This window comes from Rattus norvegicus, chromosome X (assembly GCF_036323735.1).
Source record: "Rattus norvegicus strain BN/NHsdMcwi chromosome X, GRCr8, whole genome shotgun sequence".
NCBI classification, from domain to species: Eukaryota; Metazoa; Chordata; class Mammalia; order Rodentia; family Muridae; genus Rattus; species Rattus norvegicus.
In genome coordinates this window covers 121,783,407-121,799,924 of record NC_086039.1, presented here as the reverse complement: position 1 = coordinate 121,799,924, position 16,518 = coordinate 121,783,407, and the positions used below count along the sequence as shown (strand labels likewise).

The window sequence follows — 16,518 nt, the reverse complement described above, 5'->3', positions numbered from 1 at the left end:
ACTTTCAGCCACCAAACCTAGACAATATTGATGAAGCCAAGAAGTGCACGCTGATAGGAACCTGATATAGCTGTCTCCTGAGAGGCTCAGCTGGAGCATGTTAAATACAGAGGCAAATGCTAGCAGCCAACCACTGCACTGAGAACTGGACCCCCGTTGAAGGAATCAGAGAAAGGACTGAAAGAGCTGAAGGGACTTGAAACCCCATAAGAACAACAATGCCAAGCAACCCAAGCTTCCAGTGACTAAATCACCATCCAAAGAGTACACATGGACAGACCCATGGCTCCAGGTTCATATGTAGCAGAGGACGGCCTTGTTAGGCACCAATGGAAGGAAAAGCCCTTGGTCCTGCCAAGGCTGGACCCCACCAGTGTAGGGGAATGTCAGGGTGTAGAGGTGGGAAGGGGTGGGTGGATGAGTGGGGGAGCACCCTCATAGAAGAAGTGGAAGGGGGATGGGATGGGTGTTTATGGACAGGAAACCAGGAAAGGGGATAACATTTGAAATGTAAATTTAAATGTATCCAATTAAAAAAAAGACTGGTGTCCTGGGAACCCACAGGTTACTCCAGCCAGGAAGTAGGTAGGATAATTGTAGATCTTAACCTCTCCTTTTCCTCCAGGACCAACCCTCCAGTCTCATCCCCACTTGTATAGCAGATCACTTGATGCAGCCTCTTCTTAATCTGTGCTCCCATTTCCAGAGGACTAAACAGTTCCCGGTGGAACATGACTTCCTTTCCTCCCTTCAGTGGATTCCTTCAGCGCCACCTGTCCCCAATTCCTAGCCCGTTCTTATTCAATTGTTAGTTCCCAATACACAGAAACACATTTTCCCTTGGGCCCTCAGTGGTCTTATATATTAGGAACCCAGAAGAATTTCCTACCGGGCAACTCACAGTTGCCACATCCTTTTAAGAACTGAGGAGGACAACAGAAACCAATGGAATAAACACCCACCCAACAAGACAAGACTGGATATCAGCACCCAGAATTACACTCTCCTCAAAACCCAGATGAAACACAATCAATAAGAGCCAGAACAAGGGGTTGGGGATTTAGCTCAGTGGTAGAGCACTTGCCTAGCAAGCGCAAGGCCCTGGGTTCGGTCCCCAGCTCCGAAAAAAAGAAAAAAAAAAGAGCCAGAACAATATGTCCCCAATAGAGCCCAGAAACCCTAACAGAGCAGGTCCTGAGTATTACAACACAGCTGAAGCACAAGAAAAAGACCTTAAAATAGCCTTTATATGATAGAGGTCCTTGAAGAGGAAACAAATAAATCTATGAAGAAAGAAAAGTATTAAAAGTTGCAAGGAGAAAAGAACAAGTCATATATTAAGGCAGTTCTTCTGTGACCATTTTACTATCTGACAAAATAGACTCCAAATGAAAACTTATCATGTGCACACCCATACATACACACACACATATATATATTTATTTATTACTTTATTAATTATTTTATTTATTATTTATTTATTTGAGACAGAGTCGCACTGGTTTTTGATCGTTAGCTTGTTGATTAGAGTTTTCCTATCTCTAAATCCACATACCTATGGATATCTTGTTTTTGATAAAAGAGTCATAAATACACACAGCCATTTATCTTCCATGAATGGTGCTGGTCAAATTGGATGGCAGTATGTAAAAGAATTAAAATAGAGCCATAATTATCACCTTACACAAAAAAATTAACTCCAAATGGATCAAAGACCTCAACATAAAACCAGATATACTAAACCTGAGACAAGAGAGTGGGAAATAACCTTGAACTCATTGGCACACGAAAAGACTTTTTGAACAGAACACTGTTAACACAAGCACTGAGATTAACAATTAATAAATGGGACCTCATGAAACGGAAAAACTTCTGTATGGTAAAAGACTAGACAAAGTGGAAGCCTATAGAATGGGGAAATATTTAATATATATTTAATCAACCCACATCTAATAGAGGGTTAATATTCGAGGTATATAAAGAACTCAAGAAACTAGATATCAAGAAAGCAAATAACCCAATTAATACATACAGAATTCTCAAGAGGGGGATCTCAAAAGGCTGAGAAACAGTTAAAGAAATGGTCAACATCCTTAGCCATCAGGGAGATGCAAAGCAAAACTATTTGAGATTTCATCTTACATCCATCAGCACGACGATGATCAACAAAGCAAGAAATGAGCAAAGGTAGCTCATGTTGGCTAGGATGTGGAGTAAGGGAAACAATCAGCTATTGCTAGTGTGGGTGTGTGCAGATTTCTCCAGCCACTCTACACAGTAATCACTTTGTACAGAAATCAGTGTGGTGGTTCCTCAGGAAGATGGGAATCAATGTACCTCAAAGTCCAGCTCTACTACATTGGGGCATATATCCAAAGGAAGCTTTGTCCTCCTATAAGAACACTTGCTCAAACGTGTTCATTGCTGCTGCAGTCATAATAGGTAGAAACTGGAAGCAACCTAGATGTCCCTCAACAGAAGAATGGATAAAGAAAATGTGGTACATTTACATAATGAGCTACTTTACTACTGAGCCATTAAAAAATGAAAACTTTCCTGGCAATGGGCAAAAGACACCTTGGTGGTGGTGTTTTTCTACCAGTCAGGGCAGAGCAGAAGGCAGTCCTTTGTTCATCCTAGCTTGATGCCTGGCTTGGTATCCAAATCTGTCTTATGCCTAGGATTCATACAAATGAAGAGGGAGGATGAAGAGGAGGAGGAGGAGGAGGAGGAGGAGGAAGAAGAGGAGGAGGAGGAGGAGGAGGAGGAGGAGACAACAACAGAGACCAGAGGACTGCCATGCCACTCACAGACCTGCCCTCTAGTGCATGGCAGAGACAAGCTATAGACACCCACTTGCCACTAAGTCATGCACCACAGATAGAGGATGTCACAGGGGCCTACCAGCTTCAAGGTCAACCTGCTGCTGGAGCCACCAGAATGTGCCAGTATGTGGTGTCCGATGGAAAAAAGAAGTGGAGCAGCTTAAGAATAAAGAAGAGAGATGGAACTGGAGCCTCCAGGGTAGGGAATAGTCGCCTGTTGCAAATGGCCAGCCCTGTCACCTGGGCTGCAGTGAGGCCCTAGCCAGTGCTGCCACGGAGGGCTATATCTGAGGCCATCACTACTGCAAGCCAGTAGGGACCATATGTATGTCCAGAGGTTGTGCATAACTGGCCCTGCCCCTCACTGGATGTAGCATTCTGGAGAGCTGACCCCGTTTCTCACTTGGGATGCAGCACTGGGAGAGGAGGTCTTGTGCTTCACCCAGGCTGCACAGTGGAGCCAATCCTGTGGCAGGGTTATGGGTGAGTTGGTGGCCCCGAAGATGTGAGTGTGTGTGGGAGAGCTGGCCTCACCACTTGTCTTCTATGATGTGGCACAGGAATAGAGGTGATGCCCCACTCCACCACTCCTCACCTCCCACAATCTTGAAAGCTGCCCACAGGGTCATGAGCGAGGGAGAGATAGCCCTTTCCATCACTAGCTGCAGGACTTGGGAGAGTGGGCTCTGCACCTCGCTTAATTATAGCATAGCTGAGCTGACCCTGCTGGCAGTGGCACAGGTGAGCAAACCTGAGCTTGAATGCTGGGAGAGCTGGCCCTGCCATTAGTCTCCCACTAGGTAGTTTGGGTGCTGGGAGTAGGTGATGTCTTCCTCATTGCCCCTCATCACCTGTACCAGTAGGGAGATCTGGTTTTTCTGTGGTCCTGAGAACAGGAGAGCTGTTCCTATCCCTCACTAGCTAAAGCACTAAGGAGAGCAGGGCCTGTACCTCACCTGGGCAGCATGGTAGTGCTGCTGGCCCTGGTTGAGGGAGAGTAGGTGAGCCAGGCCCGAGGGTCAGTGAGCATGCAGGAGAACTGGCCCCCACTAATAATCTTCCACGAAGTGGTGTGGGTGTAGGGTTGATGTCCTTCCCCATTCCCCCTTTACTACCCATGGAAGTCTGGAGAACTGGCTTTGAGGTCATGAGGACAGATGAACTGGCTTTGTCCCTTGGCTGGCTGGGAGAATGGGCTCTGTACCGCATCTGGGAAGCACAGTAGAGCTGGCCTTGGTAGAGGGGGAACAAGTGTGCCAGCACCAAGGGTGAGAGCATGGAAGAGCTGGCCCTGCGACTCATGTGTGAGGTAGTGTGGATGTGGGAGAGATACCCACCTCTTCTCCCACATGCCACCTGCTCTACTAGGGAGCTGGTCCTGGGGTCATGAGAGGAGACTTATCGCTGCCCACTCACTGGCTATAGCACTTGGGAGAGTGGGCATTGCACCTTAACTGGGTAGGATAATGGAGCTGGCTCTGGAGACATGGGGGTGGGAGAGCTGAACCTGAGAGCATATAATCAGGAGAACTGACCCTGCCAATAGCAACACTGTGTGGCCTATCTGGGGCAGTGGGGAGAGCTAGCCTTGGTGGTGTGGATAAGGAAAGTTGGCAGGCTGACCAGCTTATCTCCCAGGCCCAGATCCAGGCCTCTGAATTGGCCAAGCCCCAAATCTGTATCATCTGTGAAAGGTTGGGATTTGTGAAAGGTCCAGACCTGTGGTTCCGAAGCTGTAGAACCTCCATGACACAGGGAAACAGCAGGATAATCAGGAGGAATCCTGATGAGGATCCAATATTGATGGTGTCACAGAAGCCAGAGATCTTGAACCAGACCGATGACTCATTGCAATGAACATTTACAAATGAAGCGTGGACAGCGGGATATATTGTGGGACACATTGTGACATACTACAGCTTCTGCAATGAGAGAAAGGACTGACTAATATAGTCAATGCTCTAGAGGAAGCTATTCTTTCTGTGGGGTCTCAAATTCAAGACATTAAGACTCACCTGACCACCTCCTGCCATGCTAACTTTAAATGGATTCTGTTGGACTTTAGGAATCACCACACAAAACACAAACATTGATCATAGTTAAGCAAGAATATCTTATTGAACACATACCTCAAGACTGATCAATCAGAACCACAGAAAGAACTTGGGAGCCTAATTGTAGTACAAGTCTTTTGTTAGGGCAGGCTTTTTTGTTTGTTTGTTTGTTTGTTTGTTTTTCTTTTTTTCTTTTTTTTTTCGGAGCTGGGGACCGAACCCAGGGCCTTGAGCTTGCTAGGCAAGCGCTCTACCACTGAGCTAAATCCCCAACCCCTAGGGCAGGCTTTTTATAGGAAAATCTGAGTTCAGAAGTTCAGAAGGCAAGGGCAGAGGCAGTGCTACATTTTGGCTAAGTAGGTAAAGTGTGAGCATCTGACTTTTAAGCCGATTGCTTCTAAGTGAGGTAAGACGAGTGGTGGACAGGTGGACAGGGGAGTTTCAGAGTACTGAGAGAACAGAACAAATAATACAACAATAGTGTTCAGACCTTTGAGGAGAATTTTGCCAGTGTCAGCCATGGACAATTATTTCTGGGAATTGGAATTTGAAAACCTGAACTTAATTTCACCTTACGAACAAAATGGAGACTGAACACAAAATGGCTTCAGTTATGTTAAAAGGAGTAGGCCTCAACATCCCCCTTTTTGAGTTGTTCCAGTGAATGAAATCATTGACTCAAATTTTTCCTCTGAGGCCAGGGAGTTATATTGGGTCTTGAGGACCATAAGATGGTCAGTGGAAATGTGCTGCTTAGTGGTATGTCAGTTGGCACTATAGGTAGCCATTTGTTCCTTAGGCCAGGGAGTTTCCTTTTGACTTAGCATTTCAGCCGGTTAGGTGGGACAACAGACAATGTATTCTTTGCTGTAACTACTTTCACCTAATATTAGGACGTTGTCACAGGGGTCTAGGAAGGCTGAAATGCTAGTCAAAGGTGGGCAATGGGACATTCATCAGAAGCACCTGATTAGCTGCTCCAGATGACAGACAGGGAGTCATGATATTGGTTGGACGGCTTAACATCAACTTTCAGCAAGTCCAGGGTTCAGGAGCTCTGAGGGTGATTCCGTGGATGTCTGTCAGCCAGGTGAAAATCTGCTGGGACAAATATAGACTAGGGACAGAAGTTAAATTTGTCTAGTAATCAGGGAAGTTGAGGAATCCCAAGACCAAGGGGAAAATCCCATTTTCAAGAACAGGTTGACTGTAATTATCTGAAGTACATTTGATATGTGGCAGATGGGTCCAACTCTCATGACTGTTTTTGATTTTATGTGAATTTTATTTTACAAAGGGATATACATCACTCTTACCATTACATTGAAATCTATATTTTAGAAAAAAGTAGTTAACAGATATCTGTAAGACAATAGGAGTAGGTTCATGCCTACTAAAAGCTATAGGCTAGTGAAAGCTATAGGCTTGGGTCAAAAGGCACAGAACATTCTTCTCTTCAGTCCAGAGGGCAGACGACAGCCAAAGGGAATTTAAAATCTTGAGCTTGTGACTGAATTGTTAGCTGCCAGTGTTTCATTAGCTTATAAGAATTCCATTGGTCAAAATTAAAATTCTGAACTTTGAAATAACAATGGCATGGGGGAGAGAAGAAATAGGAAACTTTTCCTATTTTTTAACTTAAATTATTTTTATATCTCTACACCTTCTTAGGCCATTTAACATTATAATTTGTATTTATCAACCTCATTTTCCTAGACCTTTAAACATTTTTAGATCCTCAGACCTTATATACATTTTAAACTTTACATTTTTCTATTTAATTATTTGTTACGAGATATAGAGAGTGCAGTTATTTAAATTAAGGAATAGTGAAAAGGTACATTAAAATCTTTTCATCCTGTGACACAAATCCTGTGAACAAGGCAAACCTGTTTGCCCTTTTTAATAAAAGACCTAGTAGCTTTTTTTCATAGCAGCCTTATTTATTTATTTTTATTTTTTATTAGATTTATTTCTTTATTTACATTTCAAATGTTATTCCCTTTCCCAGTTTCCTTTCCATAAGCCCCTATCCCCTCCCACTCCCCCATATGGGTATTACCCCCATCCATCCCCCTTACTGCCCCCCCATATTCCCCTGCACTGGGGGTTCAACCTTGGCAGGACCAAGGGCTTCCCCTTCTACTGGTGCCCCAACAAGGCTATGCTCTGCTGCATATGCAGTTGGAGACCAGGGGCAGTCCATGTATAGTCTTTCAGTAGTGGTTTAGTCCCTGGAAGCTCTGGTTGGTTGGCATTGTTGTTCTTATGGGGTTGCAAGCTCCTTCAACTCTTTCAATCCTTCCTCTAATTCCCCCCGAGGGCGTCCTGTTCTCAGTTCTGTGGTTTGCTGCTAGCATTGACCTCTGTATTGGAAATGTTCTAGTTGTGTCTCTCAGGAGAGATCTATACCCGGTTCCTGTCAGCATGCATTTTCTAGCTTCATCAATCTTATCTAGTTTTGGTGGCTGTATATATATGGGCCACATGTGGGGCAGGCTCTGAATGGCTGTTCCTTCAGTTGCTGCTCTAAACTTAAGACCTAGCAGTTTTAATTAACTAATGAATTGACTAATGAACTAACACAGTAAGGAGTGAGTTCTTTGTTGCTCTCTAACTGTGAAGCTACAACTAGCTTAGCCATCATTATGATCAGAGACCTAAGAAGGATAAACTGTTAACTAAATGGCCTATGTGTCAATTAAAATGACAGAGACTAGGCCATATTTCATTACCTGGTTCCTTGTCCCAGGTTTCATTGTCCCAGGTTCCTGTGGTCTACATGTTATCAAGAACAGAGACATTCTTTGGCCATTAGGCCCAGAAGATGAAGAGGCTTTTTCCGTGGAGGAGGAACATGGGAGAAACTGACCTCAACTTGTCTAAAGCCACATGTGGCAATACATTCTCTAGTTGTTCTCTGTCCACAGTTCAGGTTGGGCTCTGGCAGTGGGTAAGGCATTGGGAAAGTTATGCCCAGTGATTATCATACCACAGTCCCAGTGGTCTCCTTTGTTATTGAGTCCATACCTTAGAAACATTGGGGAATCACTGTTAGGATTTGGGAGTCTCACAGGAAGACCAACAGAGTCAACTAACCTGGACACTGGGTGCTCTCAGAGTCTGAATCACCAACCAAAGGATACCCAGGGGTTTTTTTCATGTACTAAGAGGGGGTAGTAAGCAGGAGGTAAAGTGAAAAAAAAATTAATTTAATTTAAAAAAGAGTTGAGAAGCTTTGTAATGATAAGTTTAAACATATTAAATGCCATATTCAGTAGATCTCTACAGGTTTGAGGGCTAGAACCTACCTAACATATCTGAGTTAAACATACTGTTTTACTTATCTGCTCTAAACTGTACCTTGAAAACATATAATAGGAGACTAAAGTTTAATCTTGAAATTAACTGCATCAGTCCTTAGCATGACTTTCCATGTATATTTCTGAACATATTAAAGGATTTGATGATTTACAAGGTTACTGACTATCAATCCCTGTTACGTTTGAGCCTTTAAAAAATCAGTTTTTAATTGAAACTCTTCTAGTATAAAATAAAACTTTTAAATAGTCCATAAAGACACTGGGAACTTTTCTGACCTTTATCTTGTATATTATTATAGAACATAACAGTTTTCTGTATGATTTAATTTAAGCTGAAGGCAGTGTCAGCACAGGAAAGGCTCAACAACTTGGGAAAAATGGAGAGAGTCTTGACTGACAGAACTATGATCTGCTCCTTAGGCTGCGAGGAGGGAGCTGCTGGAGCCTCACCAGAAGTCAGGCAAATTGAAAGGGGGTAGATTTCAGGAACCAGTTGTTCTTAAGCTTTTTAATGTTTTAACCCTTTGATATAGTTTTTAAATTAAAAAATATTTAATTTTTTCCTGGTGTTATTACCATATTTTACAGGACAATATATTTGATGTAATAAAAATAAAAATACAAAGGTACAACAGATTTAAAAAAAAACCTCAGGAATATATTATCTGGTTGATAGCATATTACATTAATCAATAACTATATTTTTAAAAATAAAAACCTTCTGTTATATCTATTATTTTTATCATCAGATCCATAACTGTCATCATAATGACTGTCTGAGCTTCTGTCATTGTAATTGTCCCTCCTTCATGGGTCCATAGTTTGATTGCTGTTGTCCACTATAATTTCTAAAGTCAGTATCGTTTCCATCATCATGATTGTTATTTTTATTAAAATTTCTTCCTTCACTGTAACCACCATATATTAATAAAGACTTTTTCATAAAATATTTAATAAATTTTAAAATGCCACATAACTTTATAAATTTAACTACAAAATTTTAAAAGTTGCTTTTGCAATATCAGAATAAAGTTTCTTTTTAAGAGTAAAATCATAGAGCATAAACGCAATTTTTAGAAGACAAAACAAAGTTGTTAACAGTTAAAAAAATCCAGTGTCTCTAAAATCAATACCAAGAGCATTCTTTTCCTGTTATAAATGTTGTCGGCCAGCCAGAAAAGTTCTTGTATATGAATGCGTGGAGGTGCAGCTTTAATACCTCATTAAAGAAACATTTTTTTTCTCCCACCTACAAAGGAGGAGTGTTCCTCCTTCTCCAAATCATTGCCTACATCTGTTGTCCCCTGAGTTTTTGATCTTAGCCATTCTGACTGGTGTGAGGTTGAGTCACAGGGTGGTATTGATTTGCATTTTCTCTGATGACTAAGGATGTTGAACAGTTCTTTGTTTTTCTCCATCTTTGTTAACTTGGGTATTTCTCATTTACATTTCAATTGTTATTCCCTTTCCCGGCTTGGTATTCCCTTTCCTGGTTTCCAGGCCAACATCCCCCTAACCCCTCTCCCTCCCCTTCTTTATGGGTGTTCCCCTCCCCATCCTCCCCTCATTACCACCCTCCCCCCAAGCGTTTACGAGGTGTTCAGTCTTGGCAGGACCAAGGGCTTCCCCTTCCACTGGTGCTCTTACTAGGCTATTCATTGCTACCTATGCAGTTGGAGCCCAGGGTCAGTCCATGTATATAGTCTTTGGGTAGTGGCTTGGTCCCTGGAAGCTCTGGTTGGTTGGCATTGTTGTACATATGGGGTCTCGAGCCCCTTCAAGCTCTTCCAGTTCTTTCTCTGATTCCTTCAACGGGGGTCCTGTTCTCAGTTCAGTGGTTTGCTGCTGGCATTCGCCTCTGTATTTGCTGTATTCTGGCTGTGTCTCTCAGGAGCGATCTACATCCGGCTCCTGTCAGTCTGCACTTCTTTGCTTCATCCATCTTGTCTAATTGGGTGGCTGTATATGTATGGGCCACATGTGGGGAAGGCTCTGAATGGGTGTTCCTTCTGCCTCTGTTCTAAACTTTGCCTCCCTATTCCCTCCCAAGGGTATTCTTGTTCCCCTTTTAAAGAAGGAATGCAGCATTTGCATTTTGGTCATCCTTCTTGAGTTTTATGTGTTCTGTGCATTTAGGGTAATAAGAGCATTTGGGCTAATATCCACTTATCAATGAGTGCATACCATGTGTGTTTTTCTGTGATTGGGTTACCTCACTCAGGATATTTTCCAGTTCCATCCATTTGCCTATGAATTTCATAAAGTCATTGTTTTCGATAGCTGAGAAGTATTCCATTGTGTAGATGTTCCACATTTTCTGTATCCATTCCTCTGTTGAAGGGCATCTGGGTTCTTTCCAGTTTCTGGCTATTATAAATAGGGCTGCGATGAACATAGTGGAGCACGTGTCTTTGATATATGTTGGGGCATCTTTTGGGTATATGCCCAAGAGAGGTATAGCTGGGTCCTCAGGTAGTTCAATGTGCAATTTTCTGAGGAACCTCCAGACTGATTTCCAGAATGGTTGTACCAGTCTGCAATCCCACCAACAATGGAGGAGTGTTCCTCTTTCTCCACATCCTCGCCAGCATTTGTTGTCACCTGAGTTTTTTATCTTAGCCATTCTGACTGGTGTGAGGTGAAATCTCAGGGTTGTTTTGATTTGCATTTCCCTTATGACTAAAGATGTTGAACATTTCTTTAGGTGCTTCTCAGCCATTTGGCATTCCTCAGCTGTGAATTCCTTGTTTAGCTTTAAAGAAACATTTTTAAATCCTATCCTTTACAAATCTAGTTTTTAGGACAGGAATTAAATAAACATTATTCCAATTTAAAAGTATCTTTAGAGACCTGTTTCCTTGGTCGGCTCATGTCATGTGTTGTTGCCCAGAATGGCTTTAATCCTGAGTTATTTGCTTTTAAGCCAACATTTTATTACTGATGTTATAGATTTTTAACCATACATCATAAAGTATAAACCAAAATTTTATAACCAAGATATTCAGAACATAGTAAACATATACACTTAAGTGACACATATGTTTGTACATTTAAAACAAACAAAACTTTAATTTCAAGGGAGAAGTGCCTTGCTATCTGTTGAATCCAATTCCCACAGGCATAGAGGTTTTGTAGATGGAGTTTCTGTGTAGTGTTGGCTCTCCTAGAACTCACTCTCTGTAGAGCATGCTGGCAGTCTGCCTGTACCTCGCTAGTGCTGGGATTAAAGGCCTGCAACAAAAATTTCCTCTCTGCCCTATGTCAGGTGAACCACCTGGTTTAATGAGAGGTAAAAGAAGGCAAAGCAAACAGTGTAAAAATAGACTACTGGTTTCATTTGCCACTCTAAGACTTTTGCTAAAATAAAAACTATCTCAAGGTTAGTAAAACTATTTTATGTAAATTTTCTGAATTTCAAGATATATATATGTTTATTGGGTATGGTTAAAGATATATAAAGTCTATAGCAAAGGGTTAACTTAAGAACTTATAAAAAAGGGTTAATAATTTAAAAACTTACATAGCAATCTTAATTTAATATATATATTATCTTAAGAGGTATATACATGAGACTTGGATTCAACTCTTGTTGAAAAAGAATGGATGCTTTTTATATAATATCCACGTAACTTCACAACTATCTTGGTTAAAATCACCACATGATATAAACTTAGTAAAGAAAGACAACAGGTGTTCAAAATATTTTGGATTAAAATAAATTCTTATAATCCTATTCCTACAAATAAAAATAAAAAATAAGGAAAACATCATAAAAGCAAGATTTATAAAGGATAAGATTTAAAAAATATGTTTAATGAATAAGTTATTAAAGCCATACCTACATACATTTATGGAACACTATAAAAGGCTACATGAATAAAAATATAGACAATTCTCTCTTTTAACTTTATGATGTTCTTTGATAAAATAACTGAGCATCAAAAATTTGGAACCATCAGTAAAGGACTATTATAGTGTAAGAAAGATAGAAATAAAAGCTTTGAATAATTTTTATACCTCATTAAGATAATATAAATGGGGTTTTGTTTACTATGATTAGTAACTCTTTTGAAAAAAGTAATCGCATAACAAGTCTTCTGGGTATCAACTGTATTTCAAATGTCATAGATTAAGCCAAAATGTTCATCCTTAAATGTCCTCAAATTCATTGTCTTCATTTAGCAAATTAGAGATGCTGTCATTTTATATATGCAGAAATTCTCCTTGTAATTTTACCAATTCTAGTTTTCACTTCGAATAAAGGAATAGGCCTGAAAATTCCATTTAAATAGTTAAAAAATTAGCCTAGGTTACTTCCTAGCTTAGGGCTTAAAAATGATTATTTTTTTTAATATATACTTGTAGTCATGCTAAGTACCAATATAAATATCATTATGGATAACAGTTTTATGGATTTCTATATATGTTTTCAAGGTTAAATTTAAAACAAGTAACTAAAAAAAATAAAATTTATTTAAAATCAAGTATACTTATTAGATTGCCCTGAAAATTTTTCAGAGATCTATTGAATATGGCATTAAAAATATTTAGTGAAGCTTTCCAGTATAGACAAAAATTCTAGGTCCTAATGGGGGCTCTAAGGTCTCCTCCAAAGAAGTTGATTCCTCCTGGATTATGGTAATGTTAACCACAGGGAAAGAATGCCTCATACCTTGCCCACCACCAGGACTCCACTTAAACTGTGGATAAATTGGATACTAGAGAACTGACTCTCTTTTTGCCTTGTCAAGGTAGGACAGTTTCTCAACTTCTCACCCAAAGGAATCTTCTGGTCCTAGCAGCCAAAGGTCAATGCTGTCCTGTGTGGCATTGAAAGAGTTAATGTCACCCTATGTGACTGAAGAAGCCTGAAGCCACTCCATCCAGGGAGATTACTGGGTTTGTTAAGGAGGAGCCTAGGGTAACCATCCAGTTAGCAAGTAAGTCTCTGTCATTTTACTTGATACAGAAGCCACTTGGTTATACTCCCTGTTCAAATTTGTCCTTCTCAGATACCTGATGGTGTTGATGGCTAATGGTAGCTTTATTAGTTTAGTAGTAGCTGCCTGGTTAATGCATTTCATGTATGAAAATCAGGCCTTGCTTTTTCTAGAGCTAATAAGTCTCTTGGCAAAAAAGAAACTCACAGACTTTGCTGAAAAGATTTCAATGTAACTTTTTAACTGTTCCTTTATTTAAAAAACTCCTTTGCCACTACCTAAAGACTATACATGGACTGACTCTGGACTCTGACCCCATAGGTAGCAATGAATATCCTAGTAAGAGCACCAGTGGAAGGGGAAGCCCTGGGTCCTGCTAAGACTGAACCCCCAGTGAACTAGTCTATGGGGGGAGGGCGGCAATGGGGGGAGGGTTGGGAGGGGAACACCCATAAGGAAGGGGAGGGGGGAGGGGGATGTTTGCCCGGAAACCGGGAAAGGGAATAACACTCGAAATGTATATAAGAAATACTCAAGTTAATAAAAAAAAAAAAAAACTCCTTTGCAATACTGAAAAAAGGTCTAAGGTTTTATAATTGGTAAGGTTCTAAAAAGATAGAATATGATATTAAAATTTCTGATTTTAATTTAATTTAAATTCATAATTTTAACAGATTATTCATTGAAATTCTGAGAAACTTTTAATCTAATTCTGGTAAAACACTGACTACCGTTATCACAGTGACAAGCTTAAAATGTAAAAGTTTCCTTTAGATGTCTTTTAAATAGAGACTTACAGATACCCTTTATTATGCTAAAAACATTTCTTTCTAATATATGTATGTATTCAGCCTCAGAAAAGAGACGCTCATGTTTTTGACTTAGTATTATCTGTTAGACTCTAAAGTTTTTACTATGACTCAAAGGCATGAGGTTACTGCCTTTTTTAAAATAAGAATTTCTGTACACATTAAAAACAATGATAAACTAACATATCTAAAAATTTTATCTTTTTATAAATTTTAAACTCTCATGTAAGGCACAAAGACACAACTTGGATTCGCATGTCAAATGTACTCCACAAAAGGAGTCGCAAGCTTCCATACCTACTGCCTATTCATCAGGAGTAAGGTCTGAATGTAGTCTTTCCTTTAAGTTCCTAAGATTCGGCTTCTGTGCACAATCTTTATCTGTCTCACCAGATTTCCACTTGGCTGACAGATACCATTCAGGGATCAGCTGCAGACTGCAAACTGCTCCAAATGAGTGGAGCCCTAGACTTGCTGAAAGTGACTGTGAACCACTCTACCAGATGTAATTGGTGTCTTTTCAGCTGAGTCAGTGAACCAGGTGCTTCTGACAAATGTCCCTCTACTGCCCGAACTCCCAACCCTTGGCTTTTGGCTGGCATTTCAGACCTCATGAGCACGGACAACAAAGTCCTAATTTCAGCTGAGAAGTGGTTACAGAAAAGAGTAGTTAGCTTTTTATCCTCAACAAAAGGCTGGAATATTAGGTTCAAAGTAAACTAATTCCCCCTCTACCAAAAGGTTGAGGCTTTAGAACTGATAGGTAGCTTTAGAAATAATAGGTAGCCACTACAATATCAAAGATTGAACTCAGGATACGACTCAAGGGGAGAATGTGATAGTTAACCCTACATTTAAACTTTAGATTTACTATGCTTGAGAGACCTAAAAAACAGAAACAAAACTAACTTCTAACATATAAGCCCCTATCTTGTGTACGTCATATCCTAGCATCCCAATCCCCTCATCCCCCACCCCTAGATGTTGAAGACTATTGACTGATCTTATGAAATCTGCTGTTATAGCAAGATAATAGGCCTTAAGACTAACTCCTATTTCTGCTTTTGTAATCAAACTTGCTAATTCTGCTCAATGATTAGGACAACTTCAAGACATATATGTTATATTTAGACCCTGCCTACATGTAGAAAGAGCACATGTAATCTACGCCCAGAGCTTATCCTGTGCCACACCTCTGTGTACCCAGATCCTGCTGGTCTCCCAGGAGTGCTGATACACCTGAAAATGCAGGTGAGACCAACACTTCTGCTTAGAGGGACCTGCTCAGAGTCCTCCGGACACAGGAACTGAGGAGCAGTCTGGGACAGGATCCTTCCGGTTTCCGTCTGCACCTGGAGCTTATCCTGTGCCACAGCTCTCTGTACCCAGATCCTGCCAGGAGAGCTGGTCTTGCTGACACACAGATGTACAGGAAGGTCAAGCCACTGTCACACACAGAAACGTCAGCCAGCACCAGCGATAAGCAGATGGCAAGAGGCAAGTACAAGAACGTAAGCCAACAGGAACCGAGGCCACTTGGCATCTTCAGAACCCAGTTCTCCCACCACAGCAAATACTGGGTATCATTACACACTGGAAAAGCAAGATTCTGATTTAAAATCACATCTCATGATGATGTTAGAGGACTTTGAGAAGGAAGAAGTAACTGCCTTAAAGAAATACAGGAGAACACAGGTAAACAGGTTTTCCTTACAGAGGAAATACAAAAACCCCTTAAAGAATCACAGAAAAACACAACCAATCAGGTAAGCTTGTGATTTTTCACTTTATAAACCGTGCACTGACAGGACTGGAGGCTGCATCTTGGGAGCACTCTCAGTTGCAATCTTGGCACCACGAGTATCTCCTGCCAGTATTCAATAAAGCTTCTTCTTATTAAAATGTATTCATGGTCATAATGTATGAGTGACCCCAGACCCATATATCACTATGTTACTTTTTGTTATATTTCTTGTTTCATTTTTATTATCATCTGTAGAAGCTTGTCTGCCTGCCTTCTTCTCCTCCCCCCTCCACTCTTCCTTTCATTCTTCCTTTTTGAGACAGAGTTACTCTGTGTAGCCCTGGTTGTCCTGAAACTCACTTTGTAGACCGGGATGCCCTCAAACTCACAGAAATCTGCCCGACTCAGCCTCCTAAATGGTGGGCTTAAAGGCATGCACCACCACCACCTGGCAACTTGTATGTTTTCTAATGAGAGACAAAAGGAAGTGGATCCAGATGAGTGGGGAGGACTGGGAGGAGCAGAGGGAAGGGAAACCGTTATCAGGATATATTATGTGAGAAAAAACTATTTTCATGAAAATGGAAAAAAATTGGTATACACCACCAACAAAAAATAACCACCATCATCAGTACGTCCTGTGCCTACTTTCTCTTGAATTCCCTGCTTAAAGGCTTACTACTGAATCCCTTGCTCAAAGGATCAGGTGAGCGTAAATCAAGTGGCACTCTTTCTCATAACTACCATGCATAGAGACTACTCTGTGCAAGCAATACTTGTGACTTAGAAACATCACCCCCCAAAATGAGAACTTGTCATTCTG

At 40.8% G+C, this 16,518-nt stretch overlaps 1 non-coding gene across 1 annotated transcript; it reads left to right on the top strand.

Moving 5' to 3' along the window:
• Positions 1-2,551: 2,551 nt before the first annotated feature.
• LOC120099475 (small nucleolar RNA SNORA48) lies at positions 2,552-2,690 on the top strand. The gene has a single exon (XR_005498648.1). It is a non-coding gene; the product is annotated as a small nucleolar RNA SNORA48 (small nucleolar RNA).
• Positions 2,691-16,518: the final 13,828 nt, after the last annotated feature.